Consider the following 21,535-nt stretch of genomic DNA (forward strand, 5'->3'; position numbering starts at 1 on the left):
CCATATGAATATTAAGATTATTTATTCTATATCTGTGAAAAGCCCATTGAAATTTTGACAGGGATTGCATGGAATCTGTAGATTGCTTCAGGTAGTATGGGCATTTCAGCAATATTAATTCTTCCAATCCATGATCGTGGAATATCTTTCCATTTATTTGTGTCCTCTTCAGTTTTCTTCATCAATATCTTACGGTTTTCAGTGTGCAGGTCTTTCTCCTCCTTGGTTAAATTCACTTCTAAGTATTTTTTTCTCTTTGATGCAATGGTAAATGGGAATGTTTTCTTAATTTCTCTCATAGTTCATTATTAGTAAATAGGAACACAACAGATTTTTATATGTTGATTTTTTTATCCTGCGAATTTACTGAATTTATTAGTATTAACAATTTTTTGGTGGAGTCTTCAGGGCTTTCTGTATATAATATTATGTCATCTGCAAATAGAAACAGCATTACTCCTTCCCTTCCAATTTGGATGCGTTTTTTTTCTTTTTCTTGCCTAATTGCTCTGGCAATTATGTTGAATGAAAGTGGCAAGAACAAGCATCCTTCTTGTTCCCATTCTTAGAGGAATAGCTAAGTTTCACCACTGAGTCTGATATTAGCTGTAGGCTTGTCACATATGGCCTTTATTATGTTGTGGTACTTTTCGTCTATACCCAGATTGTTGAGAGGTTTTATCATAAAAAGATGTTGAAGTTTTTCAAATGCTTTTTCTGTATATATTGAGATGATCATATGATTTTTAGCTTTCATTTTGTTAATGTGTTATATCACGTTGATTAATTTGTAGATGTAAAATCATCCTTGAATTTTTGAAATAAATCCCACTTGATCATTGTGTGTGATCCTTTCAAAGTATCATTGAATTCAGTTTGCTAATGTTTTGTTGAGGATTTTTGCATCTATGTTTATCAATAATATTGGCCTGTAATTTTCTTTTCTTGAGGTGTCCTTGTCTGGTTTTGGCATCAGGGTAATGCTGGCCTTGTAAAATGAGTTTAGGAGTATTTCCTACTCTTCCATTTTTTGGAAGAGTTTGAGAAGGATTGATATTAATTCTTCTTTAAATATTTGGTAGAATTCACAATGGAGCCTTCTGGTCCTGGACTTTTGTTTGCTGGGAGGTTTCTGAATATTGAGTCAAGTTCTTCACTAGTAATCAGTCTGTTCAGATTTTCTATTTCTCCTTGGCTCAATCTTGGAAGGTTGTATGTTTCTAGGAATTATCCATTTCTTCTTAGTTGTGCACTTTGTTGGCATATGATTGTTCATAGTTGTCTCTTATGATCCTTTAACTCCTATAGTGTCAGTTATATCTCCTCTTTCATTTCTGATTGTATTTAATTTGAGTCCTCTCTCTTTGTTTCTTTCTGAGTCTGGCTAAACGTATGTCATTTTTTTTTTTATCTTTTAAAAGAACCAGCTTAATTTCATTGATCTTTTCTAACTTTTGTCTCTATTTCATTTATTTCTGCCCTGGTCTTTATTAATTCATTTCTTCTACTAACTTTGGGCTTAGTTTGTTATTTTTGTCTAGTTCCTTGAGGTGTAAAGTTAGGCTGTTTATTTGAGATCTTTCTTGTTTTTAATGTAGTCATTTATTGCTATGCAGTTTCCTCTTAGAACTGCTTTTGCTGCATTCCACAGGTTATGGTATATTATATTTCCATTTTCATTTGTCTCAATATTTTTTTATTTTTTTTTAGATTTATTCTTTAACCCATTGGTTGTTCTGTAGCATGTTGTTTAATCTTCACATATTTGTGAATTTTCCAGTTTTCTTCCTGTAATTGATTTCTAGTTTCATACCATTGAGGGTTGTAAAGGATGCTTGATATGATTTAATCTTCTTAAATTTATTAAGACTTGTTTTGTGGCTTAACATTTGATCTATCCTGGAGAATGTTCCATGGATGCTTGAGAAGAATGCATTCTGTTTCTTCCTTCTGGAAGGTTCTGTAAATGTCTCTTAAGTCCGTCTGGTCTAATGTGTCATTTAAGGCCAGTGTTTCCTTATTCAATTTCTGTCTGGATGATCTATCCATTGGTGAAAGTAGGATATTGGTGCCCCTTACTTTTATTGTATTGCTGTCTGTTTTTCCCTTTACATCTGTTAATATTTGCTTTATATGTTAGGTACTCTTATGTTAGGTACGTAAATATTTACAAACATTGTATCCTCTTGTTGAATTGACCCCTTTATCATTACATAATGACCTTCTTTTTCTCTTATTACAGTCTTTTTCTTATAGACTATTTTGTCTAAGTATAGCTACCCTAGCTTTCTTTTGGTTTCCATTTGTATGGAATATCTTTTTTTCCATCCTTCATTTTTAGTCTATGTGTGTCCTTAAAGCTGAAGTGAGTCTCTTGTAGGCAGCATATATTGGGGTCTTGTTTTTTATCCATTCAGCCACTCTGTGTGATCACAATGATTTTTAACACAAGAATATTGTTAATGAGTTGTAATTGTCTCTTTTTCAATTTTTTTTTTTGAGATGATTCTTTGTTAGGCAATGAGCTCAGTTTTGGGGATGTAAAGATAAAAAAATACATAGTCAATATTTTCAAAGAGCACATAAGACAAAAGTAACTCATTTTAATGTGTGCATTAGTCAGGTTTTCCAAGAAAACAGAACTAATAGGATGCATAAATATATACCCATACATGGAGAGAGAGAGATTTATTTTATTGAATTGGCTCACACAATTATGGAGGCTGGCAAGCCCAAAATCTGCAGGCTGGAGACTCAGGGAAGAGCTGATGCTATAGTTCAAGTCCAAAGGCCATGAGGCTGAAGACCCAGGGGAGGACTTATGTTGCAGTTCCAGTCTGAAGGCTGTCTCCCGGGAGAATTCATTTTGCTTGGGGGAGGTTGGTCTTTTGTTCTATTCAGGCCTTCAGCTGATTTTATGAGGCTCACTCACCTTATGAAGGACAGTCTGCTTTACTCAAAGTCCACTGATTTAAGTGTTAATCTCATCCAAAAATATCCTCACAGAAACATCCAGAATAATATTTGAGCAAACATCTGGGCACTGTGGCCCAGCCAAGGTGACCTAAAATTAAGCATGACAATGCATCATAGATTTTATGATGTATTCTTCTACATTCTATTGAAATAGAAATTTCAAAATGATTGGTATTAGTCAAGATTAACTTTAACATATCTATATCCATCTCCTATGATATGAAATTTCATTTTACCAAATTTGGAGACGTAAAAAGAATTTAAATTGTATTGTCACAATTAAAATTACTATACTTAGGAGGAGGGTTGGTTTTACCTTGCCTCAAGTACTTATTGATTATATATAATTAGAAATGGCAAAATAAGAATATGTCATTATAATTTAAGTTGGAACATAAATACAAAACATTGGCTAACTTTTTTTTTAATTTGCTCACGTTGTTTCTGAGATACTTACTTCCGTAATGGCAGGTAAATCTTAAAAACTGTGCTTATGTATCATGGGAAATATGAGAGAAATTTCTAGATGAATACCCAGTAAGTAACAGACATTAATTATGAATATTCGCTATATCTATATCCTCAGTATCTCAGTATATTGATTCAAATCAACACAAATTAAGCATACATTATAATCTAACAGCTGGTTTTATATGTATATATAAAATATATATATTCATCCCTTCTAAAATGAATTTTGAAGTTACAAAGAGCCACATTTTTAAAACTACAAATATGAAGATCTTTTTTCTAGGGCAATATCCAATTTTCCTGAACTAATTTAACAAAAAGATGAAGCAATTTTAATTAGTACATATTTAAAAGTATTTTTCTTAAAGCATCTGTATTTTATTCTAATTCATAAGATGGATTTGCCAAACATTTGCCAGATGTGAGTGACAACAGACAGATTGTTCCTACTCATCCATTTCCATCAGAGTTGAATGGGGACTTGAGATTTCTCAGTTATAAAATACTGTTTTAACACGTTGGTATAGAATGATGCAAGCATGATTTTTAAAATGTATTTTTCTAAATGTGAAAATAAGTTATTGCAATGGACCTATTTCTTTAATAGTTATTGTTTATGTTACCTTAACCATATATTAGGCTCTCAAAATAATCATTTCTGCTTTTTGTTTATTTCTCATTCTAAAGGTCTCTTAGAGGTTCAACAAACCCATTATATCTTCCCAAAATATCACCAAACAAAAAGACTTTATGGAATTTTAAAGGGTCAAGGAAAAAATATATTTAGAATTTATAAATTAATAAAGCACAATTTTTAGTTCTTAGAAGAAAAAATAACAATCCATCTTATAGAATACCACTTAAAAATATTTTTAATAGACTTCACTTGTTCATATAGAGAGTTAGATACTAAGTGCATTAGATTTTCTTTTCTTTCCTTTTCTTTTCTCTTGTTATGTAGGAAATTTAGAGATTAAGAATCTACCTTATCACTAGCATTACCCAATGGAAAATTAGAACTCTAGTCATTCAGTGGGGCATAAGCAGAGCAGGCAATTACATACTTGGTTTTTGCCTTTCATCAAAATCCCTGTCAGATATGAAAAGCACGAAGTCAATTTATGGCTACGATTATCTATACAAAAATGCAGTTGACAGGCCTACGTGTTGAATAAATTATAAAACTTCAGAGGGCAATTAGATTCAAATATTCCTTCACCAAAATACATACTATTGTATTCTAAGCATATAATTATAAGATTGAGGTAAATGTACAACATACAATATTGGCGTATGGATTAAAGTCCTTCACTGAAGTGAGAAATTCCTGGTGCCAGATAACTCAGTATTTTAATGTTGACTTCCATGAGTATGTCTGAGGCTTGACATTTGCACTGTATTTAATCATCCCTTTCTCTTTACTTATAAAAATTGTATAAAAAAATAAATTTTTTCTCCCAAACTGTGGGACCTCTGCTCAAGGGTTGCTATACAAAGTCAGATGAGTAAGAAATGTATACATTACTTAGTGATATGGAACAGATAAATATGGTTAGAACCAAGGTGTTTTTCAAACTGTTAATACCCAAGAAGTTAAGTCATATTTCCAATGACATGTTAGATAATTCTTGAGAGAGGAAAACACAACAACAGCAAGACAATGGTGACTCGACACTTTGCACCAATTGTACCTGACCTTCTAAGCACAAAGGGTAGGAGATCCACATTTTTAGGTTTTCCATGAATGCTGGTCTATATTCTTCTGCAACAAAGCAACTTTGATCCTAGAGGAGAAAACAATTAAAAGGGGGGGGGGGGGAAGTAGTGTGTTGGAAGTAAATAGTCTCCTTATAGTTAAAGTTTGCACATTAAATGGAAGAATCTGCCATTGGAGCCGGGTGGCTGGAATATGCCACTTGTCATTGTCATTTTGACTATTGCTGTTGTCTGTCTGTTTTGCATCCCTGTAGCCACTTTCACTGCCCTACCTGAATGTTCCAATTAAAAAGACTCATCTGTGTGTTTCTTAAATAGATTATGCTGATAGTATCTTGATTTCAAGTTATGAAATTTAATTAAGCACTTAAGTATTATGTATGAAATATGTTCATAAAATATTATGTTTATAAAGGCTGGTTGGGTTTTATGAAAAAAAAAAAAACATATGTAATTGTCTTAGTTCAGGCTGCTGTAAGCAATTACCATGGACTGGTGACTTAACTTTGTTTGTCACAGCTCTGAGGGCTGGGAAGTCCAAGATCAAGCATCTGGCGGATGTGGTATCTGGTGAGTCCAGTCTTCCTGGTGTGCAGTCAGCCATCTTCCTGTATCCTCGCGTGAGAGAGAGAGAGAGCTCACGCTCGCCCATGCGCTCTGGGTACTTCATCTCGTTACAAGGACACTCATCATGAGAACTCCACCCTCATGACTCAGTTACCTCCCAAAGGCCCCACCTCCTAATACAATCACACTGGGGGTTAGGATTGGAACATTGGAAATTTAGGGTAACCAAACATTCAGTCGATAGCCACTAATTATACTAACAGGTGGCTGAGACTAATTATAACTGATTGCAAATACTGGCAAACTTCTAAAAGCATTCTGCCCATAGTTTGCTTAGCAGATATATTTCCTATACTTATAAGACAAAATTTAATTTAATTAGTATAGTTAAGACAAACTATATTTTATATTAGGTTAAAATAAACATGTTCACATTATGTACCTATTACTTTTTTATGATTCCCTGCTTTGACTGAGTTTTACATGCACTGGTCAACAGAATTTCCGTTGTGTCTATATGTTTTCATTTCATGACTAAATAAGTATGTAAATAATGCCCCCCATGTGTGGAGAAGATAACTTATTGAAAATAGCTAGGAATGTATGTTTAAGATGATGTGTTCTTGTTATGTTTACTTTTCTAAGCTAAAAAACTCTCATAGGTGTAGTTAATTTTGCAGTCCCTCATCCAATGTGTATGAGAAAGACAAATAATCATCACTTGACTGTGGGAGCATAGTCTGGCCTTATTAAGTAATTAAACATTATATTTTACTTTTCATCGTCATTTCAAATAATATTAATAACACAATAATAAACTGTTTTTAGTTGGTCTATTTACCAAGAAATATATTTGCAATTGTCTTAAACAGCATTGGCAATAGACCTTCTTAAATAGAAGAAATTAAATAGGTAAATGCTTTCCTCCTACAGTCATATATGAGCTAGATACAAGACCTTTGTCAGGTAAGATGAAAGCTTTGTCTGCATCACACCTAAAAGCAGCGATGGAAATGTTTCATCACAACCAGGAGCAAGACTGTGAGACTTGTGTCCTGCAGACGGGAGCTGGGCTAATGGGGTGCGTGTTGCAGAACCCCACCCTGGTCCTGGGCTAAGCCTGCCCCAAGGAAGGAAAGTTGGTTTTTTTCCAAATCTCACAGAAGGGACTGGTGAGTTAGCAGTGTCTCTGCAGGAGGCAATGATTCCATTGTTTCTTGGAGACTGGAAACTATTTGGACTAATTATAATAATCTCAGTAGTATCATGATTTGTCAGTGAAATGAGAGTCCTTTGCGTTCTTCTTCATCCGTGTGCCTCTTGCTCCTGGGCCCTGGTCATAATGGTATCTTTTAAAAGTGTATTTGTTACCACTGAATTCTAGAGGGAAAGAGCAGCCGTTTCGCTTTCTCTACATTTATCATCTACGCTTTTGCATTGAAGTGCTCTTCCAGAACTCGGGTTCCTGCCTGCAGGCAGAACTGCATCTCAGCATTTGTTCACGTCATTTAATTGTCTAGAGAGAGACCTTGTAAGGATGGCTACCTTTAATGGACAGATATTTTTGCAAAATCTAATTCTCAATTTTTCCTGAATTGGGAATACATCAGTTGAACAGATTACTTTTGCATTCTTTCTGAGCTTTTCAAAACCTTTATCTTTTGGGGTATTTTTGGTTCTTATTTATTGTTTTACTGCATATAATTTTGATCTTTACTTGAAACTCTTAGCTCCCAATTGCCTACTTTTGAATGGACTCATACAAACAAAAAAATAACAGTCACACAAGGGTGGCAAAAATTCTGCAAGGGTCATAAGACGGAATACATTTCTCTGCAAAGGAGAATCAACATTTAGGTGGGAATATGTGTGCTTAAGATGCTTTGTCTGAGGAGTTGTTCTGCCAGGATCTGGTTTAAATTGTATGTCCCTCAGAAAACCAGTATTTTAATTCCTCTTTTGCCTCTCTGATTTTTATTTTCACTTTTGCTTGTGCTTTAAAGTTTCTAAAATTTGTGCTTTACAGCTCCTAATCTCCTGATAATCCAACTGCCAAGGTCTATGAAGAAAGACTAAAAACCACACATGCACAGAAATGCACACAGACCCACTGGGAGGGTGCTGCTGTGTGCTGTCTATTCGTTTTTGCTTCTGGAAGGTTCTTTCTCAGAGCCCATCTGCTTCCTGCTCCACCTGAAACAACAGCATCAGCATCTCAATATTCTTTCCAAATCAGCCCAGATCTAAACACAGATTGTAACCGAGCAGGCAGCCAGTCTGTCAAGTACCCAAACCACTTACCAGGACCAAAATCTGTGAAATTCACTTACCTTGTCATTGGGGATATGAGGCCTCTGATGACTCCAGTAAGGAGTAACACCTGTTCTATTTTGACTCTTTAGAACTTTTCATCAATGTTACATTTTTAAATGACTTTATATTGGGGAGGATTGTCTATTCTAAATCCTTCTTTGATGACTTTTCAGGACACTGTTGCTTTTCTGATGGGTTTCTTTAAAGAATTTTGTGGGCCTGCCTTCCTATATGGAAAGCGTACAAGCAATTTGCATTCTGGTTCTACAGAGGTATTGATCAGGAAACAGTCAACAGAGAGTCTTACCTTGGGTTTTCAATAATCCTGCATCAATACTCATTCTATTAAAGATGTTTGGTGTTTTCTCCCCCTTCAGAGTTATACATTCACTAGACTGGAGTTTCATATGCTTGAGAAGAGACAGCTGGTTCTAAGAAACATACTGAATTAACTTTCCAGAAAATGTTTACTGAGGATCTACCCTGGGGAGCAAACTCTGGGTTGTTACCTTTATGAGATTACGGTCCAGGGAAAGATGTCGACATTAATCAATACTTGAAAGTCTCATCAGTGTTTTGCAGAAGTAATTGGTCTCCATGGAGGAGGGAGTGCTGACTAGTCTGAGGTCAGGGACGGCTTCCTAAGGCTTTGGGAGGAGAAGGAACTCACAGTTAGTGGCGTGAGAGGACCCCTCCAGGCTTAGGGAGGAGCATATGCCTCAAAGCTTCTGATGTGGGGAGAGTGTGGCCCCATACGAGAGAGAAAAAAATAGGATGATAAAGTCTAAAAGTTACCAAAAGAAGTAACTTTTTTTTTTTATTCCAGTGCTGAGAGGTAAGAAATTTTCTATAGAAAAAGATTATGAAAGGAAGAAACTTCTTAATTTTCATAAACTTTCAATTATAGAATCAGATATCCATTCATGAGAGATTTGTATATTTTGATTTAGTTCAAATGCTACAACTTGATTCAGTAAACTTTTTTATTTCAACATACTTTGCTGCTTTGACTTTCCTAGTTGCTAATGTCATTCCAACTCCCACACTTAGCAATCCGCGGCTGTGCCTCTTAACAGCTTGTCCTATACATCAATCTATAGCAAATTAAAGCTAAATCAATCTTACCTAATCTATTTGTCCAGGAATTTAGATCTGAATAAGGTGGGGAAGTCTGTCTCCATATCCTCTCATGTTCTATTTCCTTCTCTCTCATTATCTTCTGCTAAATATTCTCCTCAACTAACACTGCCTTCAGTTTTCACAGGGTGTTTCTGCTACCGACTCTTTTCTTTGCCTCATCTGCTACTTACTTACAACTCTGTTCTCTCAGCTTCTCAAAGCATGGTGGAGGGAAGGAATGTTTCCAACTCATTCTGTTGTCCCCGCACAGTCTGGAAAGTGTTAGATGTTTAATATACACACTCATCTTTTTTCCTGAAATGTCAGTGAGAACTCTTTCTTCCTTCTCCCTCTTTTCTTTCAGGAGGGTTATTTAAAGGAAGCTCATGCGAAGACAGGGATTTCTCGTTTTAGTCTCTGCTTTATACCTACTCCTTAAATTAGTATCTGGCGCATAGTGGGCATTAAATATTCACTGGATTAATGAATTATTTAATTAATTTAATGTTCATATTTTCTAAAGCGGTGTATAGGAATTCAGAAAACTTGAACGTTGATGGTAGTACAATGAAATTATATGAAAAATTTTAAGGCAAAAACTAAAATGACAATTTACTTTCAAATACTTTACTGTTATTTAGCAAATTCTATGCCCAGTGTAACTTTTCACTACTTGCTGCACATGCCTTATATAGTTGAAGTTACTGTTGAGTAATTAAAATATAACTGAATAAATAACATTTTAATTCAACATCAGACTGCTATGAGATCCTTAAGTGACTACATTTGCTGATGATGTTGGCTACGGTCCAAATGCAAAATATCAGGGTTATTAAATGTACTTGTTGGCATTTAATCTGCTAATTATTGTTTAAAGAAAAAGTCCTTGACATTTCAAGAGTTATTTCAAATCATTGCTATGACAGTGTGCTACACTTTTTTTGGCAAGGAAATCACATACAGCTATGACAGCAGAAATCAAATGACTATTATCACTTAAACAGAATAACTTCCTATGGAGTAACAGCCCGTGCCAGTAAGAAGGCAGAGCAAGAATCCCTCTGGCATGAGAATCACTCACTGTTGTTTCAGGCAGGGCAGTGCGCTCTTGGAGTAAGGCAATCAGAGGACCACTTCAATGCGGGACGAGTGATGGATTAGTAAGAAGGTCTGGACTACTTGCAAGAAGGTCTCGTCTGCAACCAGTGAAGCAGGAATGGCTGTGCAGAAATCGTCCTCTGATATCTCAGTTGTCTTCCCAGGGTTATGGCCAGTGGTCAGATATGTTCTCCAGCACAGGATTAGACAGAAGCTTTCACAATCAAAAGGAACATATGCTAGCTTTAGAAATTCAACATGTATCAATAAAAGTACTCTTCAGCCGATATTAATCAATTGCAAACATAACGAACTTTTTTGTATTCTTATTCAACTAAAAAATACGCTAAAAATAAGACAACCGGGATGATGTGAATACTGAGTAGATTTTGATGATGCTGAGAAATTCCTGTTTCCCTTATGTAAGTGTGATGATGACATTGTTGCTCTGTCTTTAAAATGATCCAATTGTTTTGTGATTCCCACTGACATGTTTACAAATAAAATGATAGGATATGTGGGATTGGCTCCACAATGATCCAGGAAAGGGCTGGGGAGTAGGTGTAGGTGTGAATGAAACATGGTTGGTGTTGAGGCAACAATCCTGAAAACTAGGTGACGGGTCCCTGTGGTTCACTAGGTATTTTTCCTCCTTTCATCTATGCTATGCTTCTCTATAATAATAATTTAAAGCAAGTAATAGAAGCAAAATTCTCTTTTATATGAAACAGAAAGTTGAGTAAGGAGAAAAGTATGTTTTTCACTGTAAGGGTAAAGATAAGTTAAATCAGCTTTCTCTTCTCAACCTATGCTGCATATAGTAACAGAGCTACCACTTTGAGGCAAATATTTTTATATTTCTTCTGTAATGTTTCCTTCCCAACTATATTTTCAGTTCATTTAAGGAAGCTACTTTCTTTTAAAATTCTTTTGTATTCTCTACAATGTATAAAAGCAACAAGCGTATACTTAATATTGAAAATTTGCTGTTTAATTTATTAATAATTTTTTGACGAGGAAAGGTAAAGTAAAATGGAAATTTCTGTCTGCAGTACTCAGAGTATTCAAATTAAAACTCAAGACAAGGCCAGTGGAGGAAAACAGTAAGCAGATGAAAACTCATGAAGGATTTTAGTTTAGCAAACTACCCCAAGGCAGAGAGCAGTAAACAAAACAGAAGAGAAACCTCGAAAAGAAAGGTAGTTTGTCAAAGGAAGAAATGTAAGCAGAGTGAGAGACAACTGAGTGGGGGACGCAAGAGATGATAAAAAACACAACTGGAGAAATGGGGAGAAAAAGTTTATTTAATTCCTACTATGTACCAGGCACTATTTAAAGAAGTAGGTCTATAGTAGAAAATAAAACAAAATTTGTATCTTAGTGGAACCTTTATTGAAGTATAATTGGCAAATAAAGTTATAAGATATTTACAGAATAAAACGATGATTTGATATGCATGTACATTGTGAAAGGATTTCCGCCATCACGTTAATTAACACATCCATCCCCTCACATGTACAACTTTTTTTCCCCCTTGGTGAAGAATATTTGACTTCTACTCTCTTAGCAAATTTCAATTATCCAATATAGTGTTATCAACTAGAGTCACCACGTTATACATCAGATCCTCAGACCTTATTCATCTTAGAGCTGAAAGTTTGCACCCTTTTATCAACCTCTCCCCACCCCACCCCACCCCACCCCAAGCCCCTAGCAACTACTTTTCTACTCTCAGTTTCTGAGAATAGAAAATTCAACTTTTTGTTGTTTTAATATTCCACATATAAATGATACCATGCAGTATTTGTCCTTCTCCAGCTTATTGAACTTAGCACAATGCCCTCCAGGTTTATCCACGTTGTGACAAATGACAGGATTTCCTTCTTTGAGGCTGAATAATATTCCGTTGTGTGTGTGTGCATGTATTTATATATCACATCTTCTTTATCCATTCATCCCTTGAGGGACACTTAGTTTGATTCTATACCTTGGCTGCTGTGAGTGATGCTGCAATGAACATGAGAGTGCAGATATCTCTTTGAGATCATAGTTTCATTTCCTTTGATACATGTGCAGAAGGGGGATTGCTAGATCATATAGCAGTTCTATTTTTAATTTAAGGAGCCTCCATACTGTTTTCCATAGTGGCTTCACCAATATACACTCCAACCAACAGTGCAGACGGGCTCCCTTTTCTCCACATCCTCACCAACAGTTGTAATTTCTTGTCTTTTTGATAATAGCCATTCTGACAGGTCGGAGTTGATATCTCCTTGCGGTTTTGATTTGCGTTTCCCTGATGATTCACGATGTTGAGCAGCTTCCCATGTACCTGTTGACCATGCGTATGTCTTCTTTGGGAAAATATCTATTCAGGTCCTTTGTTATTTTTTGAGTTATTTGGTTTTCTACTATTAAGTCATATGAGTTCTTTGTATATTTCAGATATTAATCTCTTATTGGATATGTAGTTTAAAAATACCTTCTCCTAGGGGCTGGCCCCATGGCCGAGTGGTTAAGTTCGCGCGCTCTGCCGCAGGCAGCCCAGTGTTTCGTTGGTTCGAATCCTGGGCGCGGACATGGCACTGCTCATCAAACCACGCTGAGGCAGCGTCCCACATGCCACAACTAGAAGGACCCACAATGAAGAATATACAACTATGTACCGGGGGGCTTTGGGGAGAAAAAGGAAAAAATAAAAAATCTTTAAAAAAAAAAAATATCCTCTCCTATTCCATAGGTTATCTTTTCATTTTGTTGATTGTTTCCTTTTCTGAGCAGAAGCTTTTTAGTTTGATGTAGTCCCACTTGTTTATTTTGCTTTTGTTCCCTTTGATTTTGGTGTCAAATCCAAAAAATCATCACCAAGACCAATGTCAAGAAGCTTATCCCCTCTGTTTTCTTCTAGGAGTTTTACATTTTCAGGTCTTACCTTCAAGTATTTAATCCATTTTGAGTTGATTTTTGTGTATGGTGTAAGACAGTGGCCCAGTTTCAGTCTTTTGCATGTGGCTGTCCAGTTTTTCCGACACCATTTATTGAAGAGACTGTCCTTTCCCCATTGTATTCTTGTCCCCTTTGTCAAAAATCAATTGACTGTCCTTTCCCCATTGTATTCTTGTCCCCTTTGTCAAAAATCAATTGACCTCATATGCACGGGTTTATTTCTGGGCTCTCTATTCTGTTCCATTGATCTCTGTGTCTGTTTTTATGACAATATCATATTCTTTTGTTTACTGTAGCTTCGTAATACAGTGTGAAATTGGGGGTGTGATGCCTTCAGCTTTGTTCTTTCTCAAGATTATTTACCTGCCAAACATCACATAACTAATAAGTATAGGAGTGAGGATCAATATGGTAGCCTGGATACCAGTAACATTCTCTTTTCTCCTTTAAGATTCTTTTTCTTTAAAGGTGGCTCATTTGCCCATCTGCTATGTGCAAATATATGCAAGTGGTTTGTCTTTCTTTTTTCTGTGTGAGCCTTGAGTGAGGGAGGCAAGATGAGCAAAACTAAAAAAGTAGACCCAGCCATAGAGGGCCACTCAAGCAAAAACTTACTTTTCAACAGTGGTGGTTCTACTTGGTGCTTCGTTACTGCTGGGGGCACTGCAGTTCAGCTATGAAGTCTGGCCCATTCACTGCACCTTTCCAACCATGCTTATCTGTAAGATGAATGACCTTCTAGCTTCTGATTCTGTGAATCTACACTATTTCCCACAACTGCCTGTGTCAGGCCTGCTCGGGCCTGTTTAGTCTTTTACCTCTCAGATTTTGCAAAGCACAGATAAGCCCTCTGTTCAAATTAAGTGGTGATAATGATCAGTTCAGGCAATTATTAGATAACGTACATCACAACTGAGCTTCCCTCTGAAGTTTCCTGATGGGGGGAGCATATATTAGTATATGAAAAGTGGACAGAAAGTAGTTCTTTGTAAAAATAGTTTATGCTTTCTCCTGGCTTGGCTAATTGAGAGATCATGCATGAAATCAGTGAGATGCATCAGATAACCTCTTTGCTTCTCTTTGAGATAAAACCAGGTATATCTTTGTAGTGCCTAGGACAATTGGTCACTTTTATTGGAGAGGGAGATGATTTTTGAAACTATGTAGAATTTGAATGTACCTTCAAGTTGTCTGTGGAGCTTTAAAAATCTTGATGCCCTAGGATGACCCAGATCAATTATTTTAGAATTTCTTAAGGTGGAACTCAGGCACCTGATACAGTCAAGTCTGAGAACAAATGACAGAGTGAACGGCCCATTCATTAACAGAGTTCCCACTTCTCAGTAAGCTTTAGTACTGCATCTAAGATGCTATGCTTGTTATTTGTTCTCTTACCACCACTTAGAGTCTCTAGAACTTGATCAGTTCATCTCTCCATTCTGAGCAGTTCCCCGTCTAGAAGCCTGAGATGATGCCGTGTTTCCGTCGGAGTGGCTTTTGGTGTTAAGTGAGTTAACATACAGGTAGTGCATGTCACATTATCCAGCACATAGTAATCACTAATGAATAGAGGCTAATGAATTGATTTCTCTTCTATGCATCTGGAATTAGTCTAGTTTTGTACCTTGAAATAACTGAGAAAATGGTCACGTAATTTTTTGTATTCTGTGGTTCAGATGACGAATCCAGGTTGAGAAATACTCCTGCAGTGGATAGTTTTTCCAGGCTTTGAAATCAGGCAATGCTAGATTTAAACTGATCCACCCACCTACATCTTTGTGTCCTTGGAAAAGTTACTTTATAGTTGAGCTAACTGAAGCCCAGAAAGGTTAACTGGAGACAGTAAGACTCTCCGGGTTGTTGTAAGAAATAAACTAAATGTAAGTGCATAACATAGTACATGACGTGTAGCAAGTTCTCATGACATTAGCTATTATTATGTTACAATAATTGTAAACGTGTGCTTTTAGATTTTTTTTGGCCAATGCAATTAATCAAGCTAGTGTTATAGAACTGAAATAATATTTGGCGAAAGGGTAATAGGAATACAGGAAAAGGAAGATGAGACAAGTTGTGGCTTTTTTCTTTACTTTTTGACACTCAACATTGTTTACTTTTCCTATCAGTTGAGTGAGTGAAGATGGTTTGAATAATAAAATTAACTGGTTAGACAAAAAGAACTATCTGACACCATTACAGACAGTGAGGAGTGTACATCATTTAAGATATTAGCCAATCCACCACAACAGTGGGCACATGACACTGGAATACTGAATTTGTAGAACTGACTTGTATAAAGATATGAAAATAAGTGTTCCTAGTAGACATAGATATGGGTAGGTATTTTTAGTTTCTAGAATTGACTAAGACATTTCCCTTTCAGACAATTTACAAGGATGCTAAAGCTTTTTCTTCTGCACTGAAGCTCAATACAGTTATTTTTTTTACAGCAAAAGGTTGATTACAAGCTATTAAAACCTTCTCCAATTTTAAGAAATGGTTGATTTCTTCTTGTATAGATTATAATTTTTGTTGTTTATTATATTAAGAGTGAGTTACAAATATTTTTTGCCTTTGGAAATAACAGATTTGCTGAATTTGCTAAATATTCATTGCATAATGCATTTATTTCCAAATTAGCAAATCAAATATGATAATAACTTCTCAGTCATTTTTGGAAATTTAATTGCATCTTGATTTGTCACAAGATTGAGTAAAGTGTTTCCTATTAAAGTGCTAGGAGCTAAGAGTTACACAGTCCTGAAAAGTTCTGCTCATTGTCCTGAAGTGATAAACTAGCGAGTTGCAAACCAGGCTTGTGTTCTCATTCGTGGTGACCAGTGGAACAAGGCTCTGAGAGAGGCGCTGAGGCCCTGGACTTCCCCAGTAAAACTCTCCTGAGGCTGGTGAGTTTCACGCTCAGCACTTGTCCTGTACTTCTGTGCTATTTCCTCCATTTTGTTCGTTCTTTTTTTCAAACTTATTGAAGAGGTGAAACAACAGTGCAAAGAACTCCCTGTAATCTTTATCCAAGTTCCCTAAATATCAACCCTTCACCACGTTTGCCTTTCCTTCTCTCCTTCTCCTTCCCCGCTTCCCTTTCCCCCTCTTTCTTCTTCTCTCCCTTTCTCTGCTGTTGAGGAAATACAATTACAAACCAAAATCTCCTCCCAGCCTAGAAAACCTCTCCACAAAGGTAGAAGACAAAGAAAGTTCTATCATTGAATAAGCATTAATCTGGAATGGGGTGCTCTTCACAGGCAATCTGCTAAGAGATTACCTAGACAGGAAGACACCTCACCCTTCTATCTGGCCAAGGAGTACAATCCATGGCAACCTGGAGCAGGGACCCACCCCAGGTGCCTCCTGCCCTCCCATAGGATGTGGGAGTAGGGAATCTGTCTTCCTGGATGATGACATTCCAGAGATGGTTTCCAGGTCCTTGAGAAAGACATTGCTGGGTCTTAACTCCGACAAGAGTTTTATTTAACTTCCGAAAAGTTTTACATAAAATTCAGTGATACTGAGAATGAGCTTAGAGGACAGGAGCTCTAAAGGGCACACTCTATGAAAAGGGAGGAAGGAAGCCTCTTCCCTTATTTTCAACTGTGAGAGTTAAGCCTCTTATTGTTCATTTGTAGTCGCCCTTAAAATACACGTGATTATAAATTTGTTACTGAATCTTTTCAGAGTAAGTACAGATATCTATATTTGCTAATCTGCTTAATCCTAGAATATACAGAAAGGAGTTTGAGACTTGCTGGCCTATACCACTGAAAAAGCACACCTGCTGTCTATCCAGAATTCAATCTTATTAATATAATATTAATATTATATTCAAAAGATACTTTCTTTTTCTCCCCCTTCAGTGAGGATTCATGTGAAGTATAGTTTGATTCATTTGTTTTCGTGTCTTTAGGATTTTTACCCAATCTTGTTGATTTTTAAAAATTAATAATTTTTGACTATGTGAAACGTTAATGTGGTTCCAAAAGTCAGAACTGCGCGGAAGGTGTATTGAGAGAAACGTGTCACCCTTCCACCCAATCTCCCTGGTCTCTAGTTTTTTCTTCGTGTGTTTCTTTGTACAAAAATGAGTAGATATCTGTGTATTTTCCTAGGTCCTCTTGTTTCTTACAAGAATAGGTAGTATACTAAAGATACTCTTTCTTACTTTGCTTTTTCACCTAACTTTGTGTATCCTAGATATTGCTCTATATTGGTTCATAGACTCTTTCTCATTATCTCTCTTTTTTTAAAAAGAAATGTAGTACTCCATTGTGTGGATGTACCAGCTTCTCCAACTCCTTCCCAATATAAGGCCACATGGGAGATGACAGACAGTTACAAGCAACGCTGCCATGAATAACTGCGCAGATGTATTTTTGTATTATCGGGCATATCTTTAGGGTGAATTCCTAAAACTTGGGTTGCTGGACAAAAAGGCAAACACTTGTATGGTTGAGTTAGATATTACCAACGCCCCTCCAAGCAGGCTGCACAAATTTGAATTCTCACCAGCAACAAAAGAGAGAGTGCCTGTTTCCTTGTAGCCTCGCCAAAATTTGTACTTCTCGAGGTTGCCAATCTGATTAGCGAAAGGAAAAGAAAACTTTTGTTAGGATAGTCTCAATTTTTACTTATCTGGTATACTATTACAGGAGTTCAAAGTATTTTCAGATATTAAATGCTTAAAATATAATTTGATAGTTAATGAATGATGTATTTGAAAGCAACTTTACCAATTATTTATTATTTTCTACTTTAAAAAGTCAAACCACATGCGCTTCTGCCACCCCCTGCCTGGGCAGTATCGCATTCCCTGTGTGTGGCGTCATCTTTGATGTCCTTTGTGATCATTTGGACTCTATATGAAAAACTCTGCCTGGAAATTGATTCTCAGTTTCACAGAACACTATTAAGACTACAGTGGGAAAGGCTACCACTTGTGTTTTTGATGTGTTCTTGAATCATAAATGTCATATTATCCTGGCCCTTTTCTGGTTTGTAGAGTCAACGGCAGAACCAGGACATTTTCTATTTGTCATCTAGATTCTTGTCTAAATTTTTAAAATTATATTTAGAAAAAATAATGGTTGACTTTTAATACTTCATTGCTGGATATTTTGCTAAGTTCTTTATGTTCATGATCTCATTTGAATCCTCACCATAATTCTATAGAGAAGTTTATTTTTAAACATATAAAGTAAGTTTATTTCTCGAGGATCAGAAAGTTCCAGCAGAACTCTTGCTGACCCGGGATTGAAGGATTGACCACCGACTATACCACTAAGCAGTCTCGTAAAGCCACGGTCGTTGGCTGGGTGTAGTTCATCTATTTAAAAGAAAACAGCAATCAGCTCCATGTGAGCTGAAGGTGAACCTTTGTTTAAAAATCACATTGTCAATGACAGTAAGCTCTTCAGGGATGAAAAGTCAGTAAACCCCACTCTTGCATGTTTGAGTGATGGGAGTAAAGCAAACTTACTGGAAGTAAAAGCCAAACTAAAAAAAACTCCAAAGAATTCCCCAATACAAAGCTTTTCAGCACGGCCCTGGGTAGAACCCAATGCACAGAACTGTTTCTTCTCTCTGTGCTGTACTCATGTTGACCAAATGTAATATGTGTCTAAATTAGGCTTCATATTTACAGACAGATCATTTAAAAAATCATAGCTCAAGTATTATAAGAGTGAAATTACAAACCTTTAGGAATAATTTTATTAGCAAATAAATGGCACCTGTGTGACAATACTGTCATGTGAAATGAACGTACCTCCGAGTCATCCTCCCTGACTGAGTCTGCTCCTCTTCAATGGAGCCGAAATCAGAGTCGGCTATTTTAATCTTTCACGTGGCTGCCTTCCCAGGCATGTCAAGTACTCTCCAATTTTAGGTTCATCAGTCCAAATCTCTTTTGCAGTAGTTGTTCATTTTAGGCCTTATAAGCTAGCAGAGATGCCTGTCACAAAATAGGAATGGATGCTCCTTTTCCTTCCTCCTTCTTTTCCTCTCATTGCAGCTGTTATTCCTGGAAACTTGATGCATTCAGGATATCTATTGCACGATTTACCTCCTACACAAGCTGGTTTCATGCATGAAAAAGCAAAAAGCTTTGTTTAAAATATTGTAAGTGGAATGAACTTATAGTAAGTGCTAAATTCTCTTGTTATAGATAAGGTATATATACCTGTCTTGGATCTCAAAAAAAAAAAAAAGTCCCTAATCTTTTCTTTTTGTCTTTAAACAATACAAGTTCCTCATGAAACGTGACAGGCAGGAGAAACATGCAATCTCACTTCTGCAGAATGAAATTCAATAGAGAATATTTTTGTAGTAGATTTTACACCCACGTAGGTCACCACAAGCCACCCCTTCTGGGGGTTTAATTTAAATTTTCATTGTCATCGTTTTTAAGCTTCTTTCTGTAGAAAATGATAACCTTGCAAATCCTGTAATAAGAGATAGATTACTAACGTTTATGTAAGAAAATTCAGAGACTATTCTTTCTGAAGTAATCAGAATTCTGTGTTATCTAAACATTTAATACCATAAAATTTATGTAGCTGAGAATCAATCCGTGTAACTTTGAATTTGAAGTATGTGAATTTGAACTATTAACTTTCTTAATATCAACAAATATTTTATTGAAAATCTACTTAGTTTGAGGAATGGTAGCATCATGATTTATATATTTACCATGCACAGATTTATTTTCCAAAGCATTATTTTACAAACATGCAAACTCTCCTTGAAGCAACACCTACCCCATCTTGTCCTAGGTCAGCAGAAGATACAGATTTCTGATTTCTCCCCCATAACTGAAAAGCTAATGGGCAGATTTCCATGAGGTTATGGCTTGGTTAGTGAGCAAAACATTGACTTGAGAAGTCACAAGCTAGAAGAAAATATAAATGAAATAGAAGTAGTTATTTTTTACTTTCCGTGGAATTCTAATAGAACATCATTAGCCACTTTACCAGCTCCTGTCTCTGTTGCTTTTAGTCACTCGCTGCCTTTGAGTTGCTATAGCTGTGGACAGTCATTCTTTAGGGCTTAATTATCAGTTTGGTTTCTTCTGTGACTCATTTTGCCACCTTCATACCATTCAGCTGCTGAGAGAGAAAAATATATGATTGTTTCCAACCCCCCACCTCAGAGGGGCCATCATCAGTACCCAATCCGGGCCGTGTTGGGCAGTGTGAAATCCACCTCCAATTTCTTTTGGAAAGCAGTCTCACTCAGTCCATTCTTTGAAACAAATGGAACTTTACGTGGATATCTGTGACATTTTTAAACGTTTGCTGTTAGCCAGTTTTCTGGAATTCATATTGATCAAGATTTGTATATGCTGTATATATAATATAAACATACAAAAATATTTATAATATGTAAATACATGTTTGTATAACATATATATTAAAATTATAAAATATCCATTGTTTTCATAGATATTTTTGCAAATGCTTATAGAGAGGTTATAGATTTTTCTCAAATAGGCAACAAAAATATGATTGTCTGATTCTCTCTTACTTCCAACTACTGTGTGAGTCTTCAACCTTTAGGGTGGGGCTGGGGACAGAGGAGACAAAAATATATCCAAAGTGACCATCTTAATGGGGTTTCTCGAGGGGAAATGCTCAGTCTTTAGATTTCCGGTCCATTCCTTTCACTTCTCCAGCCCTGAGCTGGGTATTTGAAGGAGGGTTTGCTTCCCAGGCCCTCTTCACTTGAGAGGGAGTTCTCAGATCCTTCCGGTGCTCTTGGGTTCTCTCCCATCTCTACGTAGAATTAGTAGTTGGACTGGTGGCTGCTGAGACATACTTGTTTCTAGCTGCGTGTTGGGGATAGGCGTGCAAACGCTGAGATGCAGCTGGTTCCACCTGAGTGTGAGGTAAGTCTGGGTCAGTGGTGTTCATCGCTGAAGTCCATGTCTCCAGCCACTTCCTACAATCTTAAAATTCCTGCCTCACCTCCACCTAGGCCACCAGCTCCCTCGCATACTCTGGGTCTCCACAATGAGGTATGTGGTGCGGAGGTCCCAGAGACAAAGGCTGACTCAGGCTCCTTTGGATAGTGTTGTCATACTGCAATAGCCCTATGGATGAGGCATCTCCTAGACTGAAGTGTGTCACAGGTAAAACATTCTCAGTCCCCATCTCCATACTAATCTGGATAATCAGGACCCCTCTAGTGTCCCCAACAACCATACACGTGTGGATAGCCCTCCTCTTTTCTGTCGTTTACTTCTTCCTACAACCCACCAGAAACTTAAGGGTCAAGTTTTAGGCTTTTTATATCCTCAGCATCATTCCCTTCTTTTATCTAA

General features: G+C 36.6%; 1 long non-coding RNA gene across 1 annotated transcript; it reads right to left on the reverse strand.

Annotated features, from left to right (window-relative positions):
• Window positions 1–7,399: 7,399 nt before the first annotated feature.
• LOC139084875 (uncharacterized) lies at window positions 7,400–20,104 on the reverse strand. Its single transcript, XR_011542746.1, has 5 exons — window positions 19,974–20,104; window positions 19,397–19,658; window positions 18,983–19,291; window positions 17,725–17,794; window positions 7,400–10,474 (listed from the first exon to the last, which is right to left on the reverse strand). It is a non-coding gene; the product is annotated as an uncharacterized lncRNA (long non-coding RNA).
• Window positions 20,105–21,535: the final 1,431 nt, after the last annotated feature.

Source organism: Equus przewalskii, chromosome 1, assembly GCF_037783145.1.
Source record: "Equus przewalskii isolate Varuska chromosome 1, EquPr2, whole genome shotgun sequence".
Lineage (NCBI taxonomy): Eukaryota > Metazoa > Chordata > Mammalia > Perissodactyla > Equidae > Equus > Equus przewalskii.